The sequence below is a fragment of the Phasianus colchicus genome, chromosome 1 (genome assembly GCF_987193195.1).
Source record: "Phasianus colchicus chromosome 1, bPhaCol1.hap1.1, whole genome shotgun sequence".
Classification (NCBI taxonomy): Eukaryota; Metazoa; Chordata; class Aves; order Galliformes; family Phasianidae; genus Phasianus; species Phasianus colchicus.
Genome location: NC_143436.1, coordinates 72,889,258 through 72,909,440, shown reverse-complemented (window position 1 = coordinate 72,909,440; position 20,183 = coordinate 72,889,258). Strand labels below are relative to the sequence as shown.

General features: G+C 40.0%; 1 protein-coding gene across 5 annotated transcripts in view; it reads left to right on the top strand.

Annotated features, from left to right (window-relative positions):
* The window catches only part of LRP6 (LDL receptor related protein 6), a 132,461-nt gene that overhangs the window by 33,482 nt on the left and 78,796 nt on the right, over positions 1-20,183 (top strand). Inside the window, exon 1 of one of the 5 annotated variants that reach the window (XM_090147715.1) lies at positions 12,461-13,170. The exons of the other annotated variants lie outside the window; for them this stretch is intronic. The gene's annotated coding sequence lies outside the window, so the exon portion shown is untranslated. Of the gene's footprint in view, positions 1-12,460; positions 13,171-20,183 lie in introns of those variants that run through there. 5 annotated transcript variants of the gene reach the window in all.

Here is a 20,183-nt window from a genome sequence, read left to right as displayed (position 1 = left end):
TGAGGGTGCATTTGACCCCGCTGTCAATGTCATCAGTGAAGATATTAAAGAAAACTGGCCACAGTATTGATGCCTGAGGGTTGCCACTCATCATTGATCACCATCTAGACACACTGAGCCATTGACCACTGCTCTCTGTGCTCTCTGTGTACAATCTTGCAGCTAGTCCCCCATCAATCAGTCTACTCATCAGATGCATATATTTCAATTGAGAGAGAATTATTTTACAATGGCCTGTGTCAAAGGCTTTATTGAAATCAAGCAGATGACATCAGTGGCTCTTCCCTTGCCTACTGGCACAGTTACACCATCATAGAAGGTCAGTAGGTTGGTCTGGCAGGACTTGCCCTTAGTGAAGCCTTGTTGATCATGTTGGATCACTTCCCTGCTTTCCAGGTGCCTTAGCACAGCTTCCAGTAGGATGTGCCTTCACTGGCACAAAGGTGGGGCTGATAGATGAGTAGTTCTCTAAATCATCCTTTCTATTCTTCTAAACAAACGACTGTGGTGTTGCATTTTTTTTTCAATCACCAGAGACTTCACCTGACTGCTGTGACTTCTCAAATGTTGGGAATGGCTTGGCAACTACATCAGATGATTCTTTCAGAATTCTATTTCCACCACTCCAATTTCATAAGGACAACTGTTAACCAAATGTTTGACCTGCTTAATGGTGTGCAATGTAGGTGCTGTTTTGGTGAGACTGCAATTAGCGACAGATGAGACTGCAAACTAGTACTTGCTTTCTCTGATAAGTTTGGCTTAAATATGTACAGTTAAAATACTAAAAAAAAAAAAAAAAAAAACCATAAAAAATACCCAATCCTGGCTCAGGCTAATGTTTCCCGTGTGGGATTTAACCAAAGGAACAATGAGCCATTCCCTTCAGTGGTAGTACAAGAGCTAATATTTCTTCATATAAGCAGCTTTAGCAAGAGTTCTGTTAACTGTCTCACCTTACACATATTTTATGTCCTAGATGTTCTATGCCTCTTGAGAACCCTGCTGATGTGATTATAAGTTGAAAATGTGTTGCAGGTGTAGGTGACTAGTGGTGGGTAGCAATTTCCACTCTGGACATTGGGCCACCTGTATGGATGTTAGGGAAAATGATTGCTGTAGAATTAAGCTGTGCTCTTAATTAGCTCCTCTGAGTTTACAGGTTTGTATGTCTGGGCTTTGCATAGCTGAGGATGGCAACGTTCAGCGCTCTGTAAGAGTTTTTTTCACTGAGCATATGAGTTTGGGTTACGTTATTCTAGCAGTGACTGCAAACGGACGTTTGAAGGACCTGGGAACTGACAGTAGTCCAGTAAAAAGTACCAACAGCATTTGTAGCTAATGTATCCAGCATGTTTGTGTAAATACTGTGGGAATGCAAAAATATGTCCTAATCTGATGTTTGCAATTTGTTGCTTGATTTCAGTCAAGACCCCCAGCTTCTCCTCCCAGTGGGTCAGACTGGATAGGGCCCTGGGCAACCTGGTCTAGTGGGTGGCAACTGTGCTCAAAACGGGGAGTTGGAACTTGATGGGCTTTAAGATCCCTCCCAACCTAAGCCACTTTATGATTCTATGATCTCAGTAGCAATAAGGTAGATTCCTGTTCTCTAACAATATCCACTCGTGACAGACTCACTCTGCATGCCTTAGTGCCTCTGTTTTAGTCAGACTTCAAGGAGTCCAGTCATGTCATGCTTATGATTAGAAGACAAAATATTGTTAATTCCAGGGTTGGCAGAAAAACTTGATAGTTAGTGGTTTGTTTGTTTGTTTTTCCAGAGGCTTTGCCCATTGCTGAACTTTAGAGTGGCTGTGTCTTTTCCTAGAAATAAGGCAAATGGAAATGATCCTGGTAGGTGCTGGTTCATCTCAGGGCATTGTGACAGGAAAAGCAGCTCTTAAATCTCTGATACAATTTTTCACGTAACAGATAGTCAGTTTGTGTAAACTTTACTGAAATGACCTCAAGAAAGCTTCCTTGTTCCTTAGTCTGAAATAAACAGTTTTCTGCTTTGAAAGCAGTTTCATATTTCTGTAGGAGCTATCTGCAGACAGGGAGATGCTAAAATAGCAGGAGTTGATACCTTCACTCATTGCCAGCTCTAACTACTTCACTGACATCAGTTTGCACTGGTGATTCTTTACTTCTGTAAAGAATAATAAAAAAAAACACATAGTAACCTCTCTTGTTAAGAGATGAGTCCTTGCCAAACTGAGCAAGCTCATTTCTTTCACTGTTATCTCAGGCCACAAAGGAGAAAGAGTGAATTTGTGCCTTTCTGTTTGAAAGTTAGCCAGAAAAAGATCTTTGAGGGGTGATATTTACATGGCTGCCTTGGGTGCCCAACCTGCTGAGTTAAGTTAGCCAGCTCAGCTCTGTGCAGGCACTGCAGAAAGGTTGCTTTTTTCCTCCTCACTCAAGGAACTGAGCTGGCTGGCTCACCCTGCTGAATTGGGTTCTAAAGCTGATTTGATTAATGCCACTCCCCCCTGAGGACATGGATTGTTTAATAATAATGCATTCTAGTGCCAACCCTGGTGAGTGTTATTGCTTTTATCAACAATAAAAGGAAAGGAGGCAAAAGTATGCATTCTTCTTTTGAAAAATGACTGCAATTTAACAACTGAGTTTAAAAACAAAGAAGCCCCTAAATAAATCTTGCACTGTAAGTGTGAGTTTATTGGATAGTTTGTTAATGTGGTGTAAAAGGCTAAGAAAAAGTTGTCTCACTGTCCTATTTAAGAAACTAGAGCTTCATAGTAACTCCAGCATTGGAGACTTCCTAATAGACATTGACCTTGAGTCAGTAACACAAGGCTGACTTGCATATATTTTAGACTCTTATAGTCATTAAAGCACTGTTCCTAATAAAACTCTGATGAAGGCAAGAGTCTTTGTATTTCACCTCCATTAAAATAATTATTTTATCTCTGGAGCAAAGTGAAGCATAATGTTCTTTTTCCCCTTTTAATAGGAGGTCTTATAGCATTAATTTCCAAACCAAATTCAGAAAATCTTCTTTTAGACATTGCAGCCTGATGCAGGGGAGCACAGGAGGGCTCTGTTCAGAAATTTCTGTACTGAGTCTTAACGCAGTAGTACAGCCATCAGTACGTCCAGCTCTTTTGTGTTACTTGGAACTTCAGCTTCTTTGCTTTCCTGAGTATAGAGAATAGTACACAGTATTTGTGACATGTAGCTTAAGCTCCTATCCTTGAAAATTACTGTTACAGTGACTTAATTACAGTAGGAATTCTTGCTTGTAAAAGCCCTTTCTCACATGGTTACGTCACCACTTTAGTTGATACCGAAGATATTAAACAACTGGAAGTAGAAAAAAATATCTCAAGAGCCCCCTTTCTTCTGACTCATGAGCTTTGAGTAGGGAATGATGGTATTACTGATGTAGGGAGTTGCTCACAAAAGCTTCAGCATCTGAGGCTAGCCCTGGCTAAGTGAATTTTCTTTCTGTACGCTGTGAAAAAGCTGCAGTGCCTGTTTTCTTGGATTGTTAATTAGACAAGTTAAGGTAAATAATGCACTTGATTCTCTACTCTAGTAACAGAATGCATCCTTCTGGTGAAGCTGTTCCTTTTGTGCAACTGGCCTGATTCTATCAAACTGTCAATGTCACATGCCATTGAATCACAGTCTTCCCTTACCATGTGTATCAGTGTGCAAAACCAAGCTATTCTGACAGCTTCCCAGGGCAGTTGACAAAAAAAAAAAAACAAGAGCAAGGTTAGGAAGAGTTAAAGCTTCTCTGAATAAATTCACTATCTGTATTTCTTACACACTTGGGGGGAAGTCTTACCATTGCCATGACTTCTGTGTATTATTAGTATAGCTCTATGCTTTAATTTCTTCATATCGTTCATTTCCAAATGTATTTTTGTCCACAATATTAATCCCAAACTTTTTTTTTGGTCATTTACATAACTTTTACAGTTTACATAACATTTACAATTAAATTCAGTTCAGAGGAAAGTGGTTAAACAGTAATTGTCAATAAAGCAGATAAAAGCCTTTGGTAAAACTGGATAACAAGCATGAAGGGATTACTGTTCATGACTTACAACAAAAGAAAGCATTGTTATCTGAAGCAGACCATGGAATGGACAGGCTAAATGGGACCTGGTATGAAAGGAGTAATTTAAATATTGAGGAAAAAAAAATTTTTTTGTAGGTGATTATATTCAGATAGTTTCCAAACATTATATTGCATTTGAGGTTTGAGTGCATCCCTGATAAACTCAACTCTTGGGAAAAAGAATATATATGTATATACATACGTGAGCTGGAATTTTACTTTCTCAGATTTTGAGTTCATTCTCATAAGCACTGGTTTGTGCAAAACTTTGAGGGTTTGTGCTGTACAAGCATGTCACTGCATTTCCATGGAAAATCTAACTTAAAGGAAAGCCCGGAATCTAGATGAATGAATTAATTGCACTTTGCCTTGGGACAGAAAACACATAAATTGAAACCTGTAAATTATACATGGCTTGGACACAAGTCTCAAGCTGTCAGTAATTGTGTTCAGTGCTGCCATTATTAATGAAGCTATCTTTCTGCCCTAATCTTTTTCGCCCTTAAGATTGTAATTGTGACTCATAGAAGAGTTTTGGAGAAGAAATGCTTTGTCTTTTGCAAAAAAAGAAGAAAAAAAAAAAAAAGATGGCTGCACTATCCTGCTTCAGGATTCAAATTGCTTAGAGAACTTGGTTTCAATGTGATGGAGAGCAGATGCAGTGTTCAGTCAATTTGGGAAAATGTAAACAGAAGTTACAGTTAAATAATAGTCAAGATGAGTAGTGTTATAGAAAGAACTAAAGCATCTGCTTTTACGTGTAACAGAGATACAGAGTTTCAGTGTGATCAATAAGAGAACTCTAATAGAGCACAAGAAATTTGACAGAAAAAGGTATCTTTATGATCTGCCCACTAGATGAATTCCTACAGCAGAAACAAATCTAAAGCCCCTAGGATGCACATCAGTAGTCAGAAAGAACAGAGCAGTGTGGCAGTCGAAAATACCAGCATCTCTTGTGCATTGCATTCCCACCTCTGGAAATTCAGTCATGCACTAGAGAACAGTAGATCTTATCTAGTGGAAAGACCACATTCTGACCTGAGTTTACATATTAGGGAATAATTTTAAATGCTTTTTTTATGTGTGTGAATTTGATTAGTAATTCTAAATCAGTAATTAAAGTTGGCGTTGCTTCTGCTTAGCTGTACCTTGTTCCTGAAGTGTAGTTGTGCTGGGGGCTATGCCAAGGATACTTTACCCAAGGATACTTTACCTTTTTCAATTTGCTACCAAATCTATGGATTCATGCTCATCGTTCTTGACTTGATTCAGATAAAAATTCCTTCATATCTGCATTCCCGGCTGTTAACATCTGCATACTGCATACTGGGCTTATATTTGAAATTTCTATCAGAGTTTGAGTGGCATATTTTATAATTCAGAGCAGAGCATGCATCCCACTTACCTAGTTTTAGGTTTCTGCTTACAAATTCAGTTATCTTTCCCGTGTATTGGTAGGGTGAGCTCAAAAGGCACTTGGATAGTGGCACAGAGGACCTGCTGTAACAAAATAAAATGAGACTTATAGGTAAGAGAGCATCACAGTGCCAGAAAGTTTACAAGATGAAAGCTGTGAGCAGCTTCAAGATGCAGGAGCGGTGCAGTTCCCAGCTGTGTATCAGCACATGCATCACTTGCTCTTTTGTGGCATTGTACATCGCAGCTTTTAAAGCATTCCAGACCTGAATGTCTCAGTTTTCTCTGTTCACACATTTTAAATTATTCCTTGAAATGTTTATTCTCAACTTAGCTAAGTGTATTTGATTTTTGTTGAATGAAACAGTAAGTCGGTCCCCGGAACAAAATCAAAACTAAAAAAATCTGTCTGCAATACTGATAAATATATCTATATGCAGAAGAGTTTCTTCATGTGTTGTTCTGGTTTAGATGCCGTTAGTGTGGAAGAGTGACCATTTCCCCTCCCTGCTGATAATGTATTGTCACCAATGTGCTGTTCCGAAGAACAAATTATGATGAGTACATATGATGCTTTGTAAAATGAATTTCCCATTACTGTGCTGAGTACCCACAAAAATACTGCAAATAAAGATTTATGAGGTGCTTTTTAATTTTATTTTTTCAAACAGGTTGCATCTTGGTGGACTTTATTATTCTTCCTTTTTCTTTCTTTCTTTGCTTTTTTTTTTTTTCCCTTAGCTTTTAGAAGCCTTAAAATATAGGGTCAGAAAGGAGTGATATAGGGAAGTATTTCCTCTAAAACTTTCCTCCTCCCCTTTTGCAGCCTGTTCAAAGAGGGGTACTGCTTGAGCTGCTTTTGTGTTCCTGGATTCCTGTCAGCAGAATTCCCGCTGATTCAGGACGCCTTCCACACCCATGTATGCTGGCTTTAGCTATGCTCAACTATTACGTTCCCAGCTCTTTCTCTCTATGCCCTATTTCCATAGAATTTATCAAAAGAAGTGCAGCAAATATTACATTAGATTAAATCACATGTTTAAAGATGCCATTTTGTATTCATACATCAGAAAACTGGGGTGCATATTTTAGTTGGATAAGAAAGACTCCAAACTTTCCAATATTTCATAACTATATACTAGAAGGATTTTATATGTAACTGTGAGTTTCTAAAAAACTCGACTCTAAGTTCACAATATATTTAAATATAGAAAATATGTCTATCTGTTTTTGAGGTTTTTCTTTGCTTGTTTTACATATATTAGCATATAATTTCCTTTGTACGTAGTTAGTGTTGTATTTACCATGACATCTGTTTTTGCAAGTTAAATGTGAAGAATGATTTTATTGCTTTACAAAAAAAAAAAATCTGAAGCATTCATATGATGCATTTCTATAAAACCACTCCAATAAATAGCAGAAAATAAAATTCCAGTAATATTTTCACAGAAACATAGGGGTGGCAAGGACCTCTGGAGATCATCTACTCCTCTTGCTAAAGCAGATTCCCTGGAGTAGGCTGCACAGGAAAAAGTGCCCAGATGAGTTTTGAATATCTCCGGAGAAGGATACTTCCCAGCTTCTCTAGGCAGCCTGTTCCAGGGCTCTGTCACCCTCAAAGTGTAGAATTTTTTTTTATCATGTTCATATGAAACTTCCTGCGCTTCAGTTTGTGCTCTTTGTCCTGTTGCCAGGCATCACTGAAGAGAGCCTGGCTCCATCTACTTGACACCCTCCCTCCAGATATTTATAAGAGTTGATATAATCCCCTCTTAGCCTTCTCTTTTCCAGGCTGAACAGTCCCAGGTCTCTCAGTCTTTCTTCATGAGGGACATGTTCCCTATTCATCCTTGTAGGCCTCTGTTGGACTCTCTCCAGTAATTCCCTATCTTTCTTGAGCAGAAAAGCCCAGAACTGAGCACAGCTCTCATCTCGCCAGGGCAGAATAGAGGGGCAAAAGAACCTCGCTTGACCTGTTGGCCGTGTTCTTTTTAATGCACTCTAGGATACTGATGGCATTTTTGGCCATGAGGGCACACTGCTGGCTCATGGTCAACCTGTTGTCTGCCAGGACTCCCAGGTCTTTCTTAGCAGAGGTGCTCTCCAGCAGGTCAGCTTAGTTGCTTAACAGTTTGTTTTTTTTTTTTCAATATGTAAATAAAGGGCTGTTTATTTCATCGGAGTGTAAAGCCTTTAGCCTATATTCTGATCACGTGTAGTATGGCTTTCTAAACGTTCACTGGAAACATTCCTCCTCAACAACTGCAAAGCTCACCTAGTCTTGATCTCCAGAATTAGGGCTCAATGTATATCTCTAGTGTAATGTGTCCTGTCTCATTATGCATTAATTACACTGATTCCTTTTGTTTCTATTCTTTTTATCTTCCATAGGATGATCTCTTTCCTTTTTTTTTTTTTTTTTTTTGTTTATTTGTTCATAAGCATCTTGCAGCTTTTGATGGGTTAAAAATAAGACCTTATTTTTGGTAATTTTGTAGTATGAAAAGACTAATTGCTTCATGTTGCTTTCTTACAGCAGAGTAAGTGATTCAGTGAGTCTTGTGGATGATCAAAGTACAAAAGGAAAAAACAACATTCAAGGCAAACATGGGCATTTCAGAAAAGCTGAAATGAGTGGTTTGCCTGCATATTGCTAACAGAGGGCATCAAGTTGGTTTCCTTATCAACAAACAAATCGCAAGGACAGGCACTGTACTGAAAATCTATTGAGCCCCTAAATGTCATTCCCAATTCATTAAAAAAAAAAAAAAAAAGACCTAGGGAATGATGGTTACATATGAGTAAACCCAATTTCCTTACCAAGCAATAAGTTGGAAACTATGGGAAGAGAATCAGCAGCCTGCTAGAAGTGTGATATCAAAAGTCCCAAGCATCTTGATTTGTTAATGTTAATGCATTAAATCATGGAGTGGCTTGGGTTGGAAGGGACCACAAGGATCATCCAGTTCTAATCACCTTACCATGGGAAGGGAAGGGTAGCCAAACACTAGCTCAAGCACTAGAACAGGTTGCCCTGGACTCCATCTTGAACACCTCCAAAGATGCAGCATTCACATTCTCTCTGGGCAGCCTGCTCCAGCACCTCACCACCCTCTCTGTGACACTTTCTCCTGAGATCTTAGCTAAATCTCCCTTCTTTTAGTTTAAAACAATTCCTTCTTGTCCTATCACTGTCTGTCAGTGTAAAAACGTTTTCCCTCCTGCTTATAAGATCCCCTTAAATATTAGAAGGCCATAATGAGTTCTTCTCAGAGCCTTCTCTTCTCCAGGCTGAACAAGCACAGCTCCCTCAGCCTGTCTTCATAGTAGAGGTGCTCCAGCCCTCTTACCATCCTTGCTACTCTCCTTTGGACCCACTCCAACAGCTCCACATCCTCCTTGTTCTGAGCAACCCAGACCTGGATGCAGTACTCCAGGTGGGGTCTCACAAAGGCAGAGTAGAGAGGGACAATCATCTCCCTCTCCCTGCTGGCCACCACTCTTCTGATGTAGCTCAGGATACCATTGTCCTTCTGGGCTGCAAGGGCACACTGCTGGCTTATGTTGAGTTTTTCATCTACTAGAACCCCTAAGTCCTTCTAGGTAGGAAATAATGCTACTGCATAGTGATGTACAGTGGTATGACTTTTTGCTGGAAGGAAACAGCAGAGGATGCAAAATGTCAGGGTTCTCCCTCTCGCTCTTGTGTACCAGGCAATATGGGTAAAGTTTATGACTTCCTGCTGTGGCATATTAGATGTGATCCTAGTGCTTCAATTTAAGATACATACATACGGAAAAACCACTGCTCCATCTGAACAACTTGCACCAAAAACCTTTCTCTGCTTCCTATATTAAAGATGTGTAAAGAGGTGAGGAAAATTATCCTTTTTTTTTTATATTGAAATATAAGTAGCAAGTTTGACTTAACTGCAAAGATTCTTGTACTTGTCAAAGCAGAGACTGAAAAATTAACAATAGCAGCTGATTTGCACATCTTCAGTTTCAGCTCAAGGCTCTTTGAAATTAGTGAATTCTAAATATTCTATGGTGCAAATATTGTTTAATACAAAACATTGTAAAGAAACAAATTATTTTTCATTGTGCAAAGTACTTAAAGTTTCTCTTGGAATGACTGTGAGGAATAATTCTAGCAGTTTCTTGCTGCTCTCTACCACTTATCATTTCATTATAGCTAAATATTCTTTTATACTTGCTTTCAGAGTTTTGTTCAATTCACAGGAATGGGGATCTGTATCTTTTAATGGGATCTTGAAGAGCTGCTTAAAACCAGGTGTTCTATGTTCACAGTCTCCTCTTGGGCAATGCTCAGCTAGCTCTGAAGACTGAATGGAACAAATATCTGTAAGACTCAGTTTCCAGAGCTGCCCAGAGGCGGTGTGAGGTCCTGCCCCTGCTTCTTTGCTAGCTTCTCTAGAGACTGTGGTTGTTTTGTGTGTGTGTTGAAATTCTGTCAGGACTGCCAGCTTGTTTGCTTTCCTCTGATATTTTCTTGAAAATTTGAAGAAGCAAGATATGTTGGAAGGCAAGTGTTTTCCTTTTGTCAATTTGTCCATCTCCTATTACATTAGGTTACGTTTCAATTTTCTGTTGGCTTACCTGCAACAGAAAATCTGGCTGAACTTTGCAGAGTCTGGTGTATGATGTTTGGGCCAATTCCTGCACAAAGGGCTGACTGAGGCATTCCAGCCCACATCTGCTTTTCACTTCCATTTTGCAGTCAGCTAGGGTCTAGTGGTGGTGTTAAATAGATAACAGAGAGAAGAAATTGTTTCTTTCTATATTTATTTGGCTAAAGCTGGGGCAGTTTTTGTTTATTTATTTTTTTTTAATGCTGCTGAGTTCTGACAGTTTTAATTCCTGCTTGCTCTGTAATAAATGAGAAAATGGCTTCTGTTCCATAAGTGTAGAAGGCACGCTGTTAGACCTTTTGTGTCTGGAGATAGAAAAGGTTAATTTACAAGTTCATGAAGGGAAAGACCTTTCCACTGCTCAAACAACTGAAATTCTGCCTTTCTGTGCATTCAGCAAAAACAGCTTCTTGTTTTCTGATGAACTTCTTTTTCTTGTTTCCTTAAGATGTGTCCAAAAGGACAATCTCATGCATGCAATTCTACAGAGTATAAGCACGTTTGACAGTTCAGTCAAATGTTACTTCCTACAGACTCTCAGAAATGTCTGGATGAAAATGAAAAACAATCTCCCCTCTGTGCTTTTCTTGTCAGATTGCCCAGAATATTTCTCAAACTAGAAACCTGAAAACAGCCAGCATTTTGGCTAAGAGATACTTTTGCATATTAAGTCCTTATTCCTGCATAGAAAATAAGAATATTATGTCAGTTTGTGCTTCCATTTTGATTTCTTATAAATATCTTGCAGTATATTCTTTTTAGGACTTGACAAAACAATCTCCAAAATCTCATTCTAATTTTATAATGTATTGTTGATAATGAGTTAGAATCAAAGCATCAGCTTCTGACAGCTTCATTGAAAGATTTCTTCTTTCCAAAATGAAAATGTTTGCTTTTATCCCTTATTTTAAAAAATAAAGAAAAGGAAAGGTCAAACAAAAATTTCTTTCTCCTACCAGATGAGATGTATATAGGAAACTAAAGCCAGCTCTTATGAGGAAGTCCTCATATTGCCATACTGATTATAGGTAGGTCTTTGCCTGACAAGTGTACTGCCTGAGGTGTTAGGATAAATGTGGTCATTTGTGCAGAATTACTGTCACCAGGGTAGGCCAGTTCTTTTGAGGAACCAGTGTAGAGTATACCAGGAGCAGTATTTGCATGTCTCACAAAATAGGTGTTCCAGTAGACTTCTTTCTATTATATGGTTGATGTACACAGACATGGAATGTAGCACAGTGTTTTCCCCATTTGTTTGTTTAGTCTTTTAGTATTCCTGGGAGATCAGTTGTGAAGGCTGCAGTAGTTCATCATTGATTTCTGATGCTTCAAGAGGTCACTGCTTTGTTGGCAGACATAGCAGAGTGAGACATCTCTGCTTCTGGTCATTGTGCTAAAGTCACTGAACAGACTCCTCTGTAGTTTTGGTGATCTGAGCACTAATAGTCTGGGCTGTGAAATGGAGGAGCAGAGGTGGAAGTATGCCAGGCCTCCAGGCTTTACCAGCATGCAGGGGATGGAGATGAGAATTAGGGGACAGATTGGGCAGGGAATTAAAAAGCTGCAGCATTTTGAGCGTTTCTGGGTTTTCCAATAACCTGGTAGATACACTGATGTATTTGAGAAGAATGAAATATGAAAGACTTGATTTTCAGTGAAACATGTTTTTGTTTTGTCCAGTAAATGAGCCAGCTCTCTGTAGCCAAAATGAGAAACTGCAGTTTTGATAGGAGCTTGTGGGCTCCTAAGCCAGAAAATTTAAGGGAAAGAAATTCAGCGTAGTAGGATGTTAATAGCTCATGCCTATTCCCTGTATAGCTGCTCTAAGCACATTCAAGAGTAGTGGAAGTTGGGAGGCAGTTGAAAACCTGTGTAGGGTAAGTTAACTTGCACAGAAATTGGCCTTGAGTACAGAGAGATAATGTAAGATATTACTGTAGAGCAGCTCTGAAAATCATGTTCAGTTAATGCCTGTACTTATTCATAGAGACAAACTATTATGAAAAACTGCAGTTCTCAACTAGCTAAGAACATCTCTCTTGTGTTTATCTTGCTTGTATCCTGAAGGAATATTTCTTCCTGTCTCATGAATAATTATTTCTGTATTTGGTTGACTATGTACATTTTTTGTTTCTTTTGAAGGACTGAAAGTATTTCTTGAATTTTTCAATCAGTTGAGAAACTTCATGCTAGAACATTCTGGTAATACTTAGGGTCCATTTGAAAACTCATTTTCTGCTTAGTATGATACTTTAAGTCCTTCTGGATTGTTGTTCCATTCCTCCATAAATCTTCCTCAGCAAGTTTCTATTGAGGACACATGGAATGATTGCTTGTTTGGGCTTTTTTTTCTTGAAGTCCTGAAGGACTACAGACATTTCTTCTAAAGTCAATAACTAATTTAGGCACCCAAATGCATATACGTGATACACCTTTTTCATGAACTATTTGTGTTTCTTATTTAATTTCACTTTCCCTCATCAGAAGAGTGGCAGTCCTGCTAGTGTGGAGCAGAATGAGTCGAATGCCAAGTTCTGCAGGGAGTACTGCAGAGCTGATGAGCTCCAGGGGATGCTGTGCCCTTGAAACCTATCCTGGCTCTGAGGCTGGGTGGCTCTTTGGCTCCTTGTGGAGTTTAGAGGTTCTCAGGGACATAAACGAGCATAATTGGAAAGTTGAAGCATCCACTGTGAAGGGCTTAACCAAATAATTGGCTGTGCCAATTAGGCAGCTGTTCTTCCCACAGAATAATGTTCGTGAAGGTAAATGATTGCCTGCCCTGCAAGGTGTCCCAATTAACTGCCTTAAAATCAGCTAAGTGCTGTTTATGGTATCCCTGCTCAATGAGTGAAACAGCTGTTGGCCGGGGCTTTAATGATGCTCCTGGCAGGGGCCTGGCTTCATGCAAGATAGCGGGGCTGAAAGAATCTGTATCAGTGATGGGGAGCATCACAGATCAGAAGATTGCAAAGCCTATAGGTGCTGGACATGAATTTCTGTCTCAGTGTGAGTACTGTTGGAAATCACTGCTGAATTACAGTATTTAATCTCAGCATTTGTACTCTGCAAGCTTTTTTTTCTGTGTATAGGAAATAATCTACCCTCAGTGCACCTAGACTTTGAGCTTTATTGGAAAAGAAACCCTATTCTTTACCATATTTGTTCATCTCACAGAGTGGAATCAAGAAACGCTGTTTCCTTTCTTTTGCCATGGCAAAACTGTGTAATTTGGAGCAAATCACAACTAGCAAGTTATAGCTGTACAGTGCATAGTGATTTCTGATGTTTTTGAAGAGGAAATTTTTATTGCCTGTTTCACTTTATTTACAGGAGATGCCAAAATTCAAAAACAAATGAAAAGCAACCAAAAAAAGCCACCCATGAGTTTAAGGATGCATGGGAAAACGTTTGTAGGAGAAAGCTTTTTTTCTCATTGTTGTTAATATTTATATGTGGTATAACTGTGTTTTAGTTTCAGCTGAGACAGGTTTTCTTCAGAGTGTCTGGTATGGTGCTTTGTTTCTTCTCAAGAAGAAAAAAAATGTTGATAATACACTGATATTTATAGCTGCTGCTAAGCAGTGTTGTGCAGAGCCGAGGCCGTTCTCAGCAAAGGCCAAGTGAGCTGGAAGGGAACAGAATTAGGATGGTTGACTTAAACTGGCCAAAAGGATATTCCATAGCATAAGACATTATGTGGAAAGAGTTTTGAAAGGGGTGGGAGTTCATCACTCTCTCTTCCACTGCTTGAGGGGCTAGCTGGCTGATGGGTAATTGTTCGTGCAGCACATGTTATATATATCTTACTTGTCTTACTAAATAAGTTTTCTCTCAACCCACAAGTTGTACTCTTTTTTTTCTCCTTGATTCTCTTCCCAGTTCCACTGGGAAGGAGAGGAGTGAGCAAATGACTGTGTGGTACTGAGCCACCTGGCTAATTACACACAACAGTCATTTTGGCACCCAACATGGGGCACAGAGTGTTGAGATAACAGCAGATCTGACCCTGGAGCATGTTAATACAGGGTTTTGTGGTAGTTTGATAATTGCTAGTCACTATGTTAATTGTTTCCCTATTTATAGTGCTCTTTGAGAGTCTTCTTGTGGAACTATATTGTGTAGCACCTTGTTTGCTGTTTATTTTCCCTGATGCATTGTTTGTCATCTCTGAGGGTTGGATTAAGATTAATTTTTTTTTTTTGCTTTTGTGTGGCCCTGGCTTATCTTATGATAAAATTGCCAGCTGAGAAATTACTGTTTTGTGTGTGTTCAGCATTGCAGTCATTGTTAGGCTCTGGATGGCATATTGTTGATTCTATTAATAATTACACTCTTCTCTTTGTCTTTCGGGGAGTCTGGCTATGAAGGAGATAGAGGAGGACACTTTCCAGCAGTTCATCAGCCTCTTTTTCACTTTTCCTTCTTTCACTAGAGCTCAAGAGCTAGTTACATTAGCTCTAGAGAGTTTAAGAATGTCACTCAGATAATCTGCCCTGAGGTGGGATAATTCTGAGTTGTAGGGAGTGTGGGATTGTTTGAGCAGGTACCTGAAGTAGTGGGCACCCTCAGTTGTTTGGAACTTCACCTCTGAACAACTGAATCCTGACAAACTAGTAGAATATTTGGAAAAGGTGTGCAGTTGCCTTGGCAATCCTGAAGAGGCACAAATCACTGCAGTGTGCTGGATCTGGACTACTGAGCTCTTTTCTGCACTGTTCAGTATTCTCAAGGGGAAGAGAATACTTCTGGATCTGATAAAAATGTAACAGAATATCCAATTCCTGTGATAGATGCTGTAGCAGCTCCAGTTCCTGCAACAGGTCCTCCAGTTACACCAAGCATTGTGACAGACCCTCCTAACACTCCAGCCCTTGTGATGAGTTCTGCAGTTGCTCCTGCTGTGGGTCCTGTGGCTGTTCCAAGACACAGAAAAAGTTCCTCCCAAAGTAGGTACACCACACCCAGATGTACAGTCCTGCAGCCCTCACAGCAGGAGAACCAGAGAACCAACCAGTGCCAGTATCAGTTGACCAAGAAGGTCAGAGGTCAGAACATATAGCAAAAAGAGAAGTTCATAAGTCGGGAGAAGAAGATGAAGATGGAGCAGGGCCATCACAAAAGCAAGAGGAAGAGAAAGAAACCATCCAACTCCTGACATTCACTGAGCTGTGAGATTTTGAAAAGATTATGGCCTTTGGCCAGGTGAGCACATTTCCATCTGTCTGCTTTGGTGCTGGAATGGTGGGGCCAGTATCCTGGGCATAGTAGGCACTGAAGCCAAGTAATAGAGAACTCTTTCTAGGGAAAGTGGCATTGACAAAGCAATTGGAAAAGGGACACAGTCTTTCACCCTATATAGAGCCCACTTCTTATCAGACATGAGGGAAAGATTTCCCTTCAAGAAGGATCTGATATTTAACCCAGGCAAATGGACCATCATGGAAAAAAGGTATCCAGTACTTGAGTGAACTAGCTGTGGTATATCTGATATATGTAATTAACTTGGATAATAATGCCAACTCTCAAGACCTGGATAACATGTATGCAATCTAAGTGGTAAAAAGTTCTATGGGAATGCACTATAATCACGTGCTAGCACCCTGGAAAGAATGAGCTGGAAAGATAATGAAAGACCAATGGTGGATGAAGAGGCATATTCAACAATATGAAGATAATCTATCTTCCTCCCTATGGGTCTGTGTCTCAGCTATGGAGAAACTGGTTCAACAGATCAAAGAAAAATAAACTAGTTCAACTGTTCTTCCACCTGTACAAACCAGTATTTCATCCATTAGAAGTAAGCATTCCTCTGCTCAGGAGAGAGGATGTTGTGGATACACATCACTTATCATCCTGTAGTTTAACGTGCGTGATCATGGAGAGGATATGAGGAAGTGGAATGGAAAACCAACCTTGATTCTACAGGCATGGATATGTGAGTTGTAAGGGAAGATAATCACGAGAGTGGTTTCTTCCAGGAAAACAGTGGCTCCAGTTTCAAGCAGGCTGTTTTCCAGACAGAGAAGATGGTCTGATCTTATTTCTGAGGTTGACAGAGAGCCTTCTGGTTCTCATACATGAGAGATGAGTAATGGATATAATAACCAGAGCTAGAGGGGCCCTGCCTCCAGCTGGGTGGAGAAAAGAGACAATTGGATTTAGTAGACTACGTGAATTAGATGGCTTGACGCATCAGAATCACAGAAATATGAAGCTCTAGTGGACACTAGTGTACAGTGTACTCTAATGCCAGTTATGAAGGGGCAAAACTCACTTGTATTTCTGAAGTGACAGGTGGTTCCCAAAAGTTAATTGTATTGGAGGCTAAAGTGAGACTAACCAGAAATGTGTGGCTAAAGCACCCCATTGCAACTGGCCAAGAGACTCCATGCATCCTTGGTATAGATTATCTCAGGAGAGAATACTTCAAGGATACTTTGTTTGGTATCAATATAGCTAGCTGCCTTGGCAGTGGAAGACATTAAGCAGCTATCTATCCTGCCTTGTCTCGCAGGGGGCCCTTCTGTTGTGGAGTTGCTCAGGGTAGAACAGCCAGTGCTGATTGCTATTACAATGGTGCACTGGCAGCAATGTCACACAACTGGGGTTCCCTAATTCCAATTTGTCAGTTGATTTGCCAACTGGAGAACCAAGGAGTAATCAGCAAAACTTTCTCACTCTTCAGTAGTCACATTTGGCCAGTGTGAAAGTCCAGTGGAGTGCATTATTGTGACCTGAATGAAGTCACACCACTACTAAGCACTGCTTAGTGCCAGTCATACCAGAACTCCAATATGAACTGGAGTCAAAGGCAGCCAAGTGGTATGCCACAACTGGCATCACTAATGTATTTTTCTCAATCCCTCTGGCAGCAGAGTGCAGGCCAGTTTGTTTTAGTTGGAGGGGCATCCAGTACACCTGGAATCAACTACCCCAGAGGTGGAAACACAGTCCTACCATTTGTCATGGGCTGATCCAGGCTGCACTGGAACAGGAGGCAGCTCCAGAACACCTGCAGTACATTGAGGCAACGCAGCAGAAGGAGTTTTTGAGAAAAGAAAGAAAATCATCTAAATCCTTCTGAAAGCCTCTTTTGGCATAAGGCAAAGTAAGGTCAAGGGACCTGAAAGGAAATACAGTTCTGAGGAGTAAAATGGCAAGATAGATGTCAGATGTCAGATCTCTAGAGGCAAATGCCCTAAGAGTGTGGTTACAGCAATGGCAGCAGGCCAGTTGGCGACACAGAGGCAAACCCATCTGGGCTACTTCGTTGTGGAAAGATATTTCTGCCTGGGTAGAGAACATGGTTGTAAAGGTATGTCACGTAGATGCTCACATACCCAAGAGTCGTGCCACTGAAGAACATCAAAACAATCAGCAGGTGGATTGAGCTGAAGAGATTGAAAATTACTCAGGTAGATCTGGCTAGCAACATAAGGATAAATAATTTCTAGCTCAGTGGGACTGTGACACTTCAGGCCATCAAGGAATAGAGATGCAACCTATAAATGGGCTCAGGACTGAGGGGTGGCCTTGACTGTGGACGCTCTTGCACAGGTTATCCATGAATGTGAAACATGTGCTATAGTTAAGCAAGCCAAGTGGAATGAAACCTCTTTGGTACAGAGGATGATGGCTGAAATACAAATATGGGGAGACCTGGCAGGTGGATTATATTGCACTTCCACAAATTTGCCTTGGCAAGTGGCATGTGCTTACAATTGTGGAAGCAACCACTGGATGACTGCCATTGTCTGAAATAGTATCCTAGGTCTTGAAAAGCAATTCTTGTGGGGACATGGCACCCCAGAAAGATTTGAATGACAGCAAATGGGTGATAAACAATTGTTTGTGCATCACTTGTTATATACATTTATATGTATAGATAGATAGATACAGATAAATAGTTTTTCTTTTCTCTACCTTAGTAGATAGGTTTATCTCAACTCATGAGTTCTAATATTTTTCCCTCCAAGTCTCTCCCCCATCCCACTGGAAGGGGGGGAGTGAGTGAGGGAGTGTGTGGTGCTGAGCCACCTGCTGAGTTAAACCACAACAAACTGTGTAAGATAAACATTTTTACAACTTCATTAAGGGAGTAATGAACACTCTGGGCCACAGTCAAATAAAACACCATACCTACTGATGCTGAAGACCCTTCCTCTTTTCTACTTGACGGACCTTAATTCTCTGAGGGGGAGCTGCAATGTTTCTTGACACGAGCACCTAATATTAAAATTAACCATGTACATAAATAATATAGTTATTCTGTTAATTTTTAAAACACCTTACAACTGTTTCTAAAGTCTTACTATTAAAATCTGATGTGCATGGCTTTTAACAGCAAGATGAAAAATCTTAAGGTTATTTAATTCAAACCATTTTTTAAAAATAAAATCATTAGTTACTGAAATAGAAAAAAGAAATGAAGACGCACAGAATCACTTTTAATAGGATGTGGTGCTATTTTTATTAGATAAGAGAGAGATTTGACTCTACATGGGTGGGTTCTCTGGAGATCGTCTAGTCCAACACTGCTGCTAGAGCAGTAAGTAGGTTGCACAGAAAAGCTTTCAGGCAGGTTTTGAATATTTCCTGAGAAATAGACTTCACAGCCTCTCTGGGGAGCTTGTTCCTTATTGGTGAATGTTTTGCTATAGCCTGTAGGCTTTGCTTTGTTGTTGTTGTTTTTGTTTGTTTTTAATTAAATGTTAATTAAATATGTTTGAAGGGGAGGGAGAATGATCCTTAGCTTCTCTGTATGGCTCTGTGTGGCTTGCTTACCAACCATTATGTAATCTTACAAGAATCTGAGGCATCCAGAAGAGAGGACTGGCACTAGACGGATGTGAGTAGTTTGATGTTACTTGCAAAAATGATTTGAGATCTCTGTAGAAAAATCTCCAGACACCTCTGCAATAACAGAAGTTTACAGCTGTGTCCATCTGTACTCTCCCTGGCTGTTGGCCAGGTCTCCTTATAGTAATCACAGGTAACTTCAAGCATGGTTTGAGGGGAGATGGGGGTGCATTTTTGACAGCTGTTTTAAACAGTTCTTTTCATCTCCTCTGGCTCCCACACCCTGTGCCACTTGCTCAGCTGTTGTGTGGAAGTGCTTGTACTTTCTGAATAAGAAACTGAAATTGGGAACTTGAGTGTTGTTGGCACCTGATTTAAGCAACTATAGAGGCCTACAGCCTGCATACAAGTGGAAGTGTTTGTAGAGCACGGTAGCACACTGGAGATCATTCAGAGTGATAACTGATTATTTTAGCCCAACCCTGTTCCTTGAATCCTTTTTGCTCCATAGCTATGTAAACACTTTACTGCAAGCAAGAGATGATCTCTCCAGGAAGCTGCTGTTACTGAAAAAAGATGGTTTTCAAACTATAACCTGGATTACTTTGGCAGTGATGAAAAACCCAGTTTCCTGAGTGAAACACAGCCTTGATGCCATCAGCTGGAGCATGATCAGTTCCAAAGGTTTTAATGTAGACATTAGAACCTATGGGCTTTTAAGCAGGCTGGTGGTAAACAAAAAGATGATAGTAGAAAAAGCTATTGCAGAAATGGAGCAGAGGCAATCAGTGCTGAATGGAAGCACTGCAGAATCTTAAAACAAATGCTATGTGCATGTGACCTCCTCTGACAAATGAAACAAGGCTGGTTTTATGAAGTCTGGGAAGATTACTTTGTGGCTAGACTTCCCTTACCTGTTTTTCTCTTCAGTAATTGTACTGTGCATGAGAGGTGAGAGAGAGACAGGGAAGAAGGGAAGGCTATACAACAACTAATGAGCTTTCTGTTTCAGCCTGAAAAATCAGTCTAGCAGGGTAGCCAGGACCTTGGAACCTATTAACCTTGAAGAAGTATTAGGAAGTCTGGGACGTGACAAGTTGGGGTAAAGAAGAGTCTTTTAAAAGAAGTTTAAAAATATTTCTTCCCTGTTCTCCCTTCTTCCTCACACATGTTATTTGGAGAAGTGCTGTGTGACTTTTAAAACTTTTTTTGAATCTGTA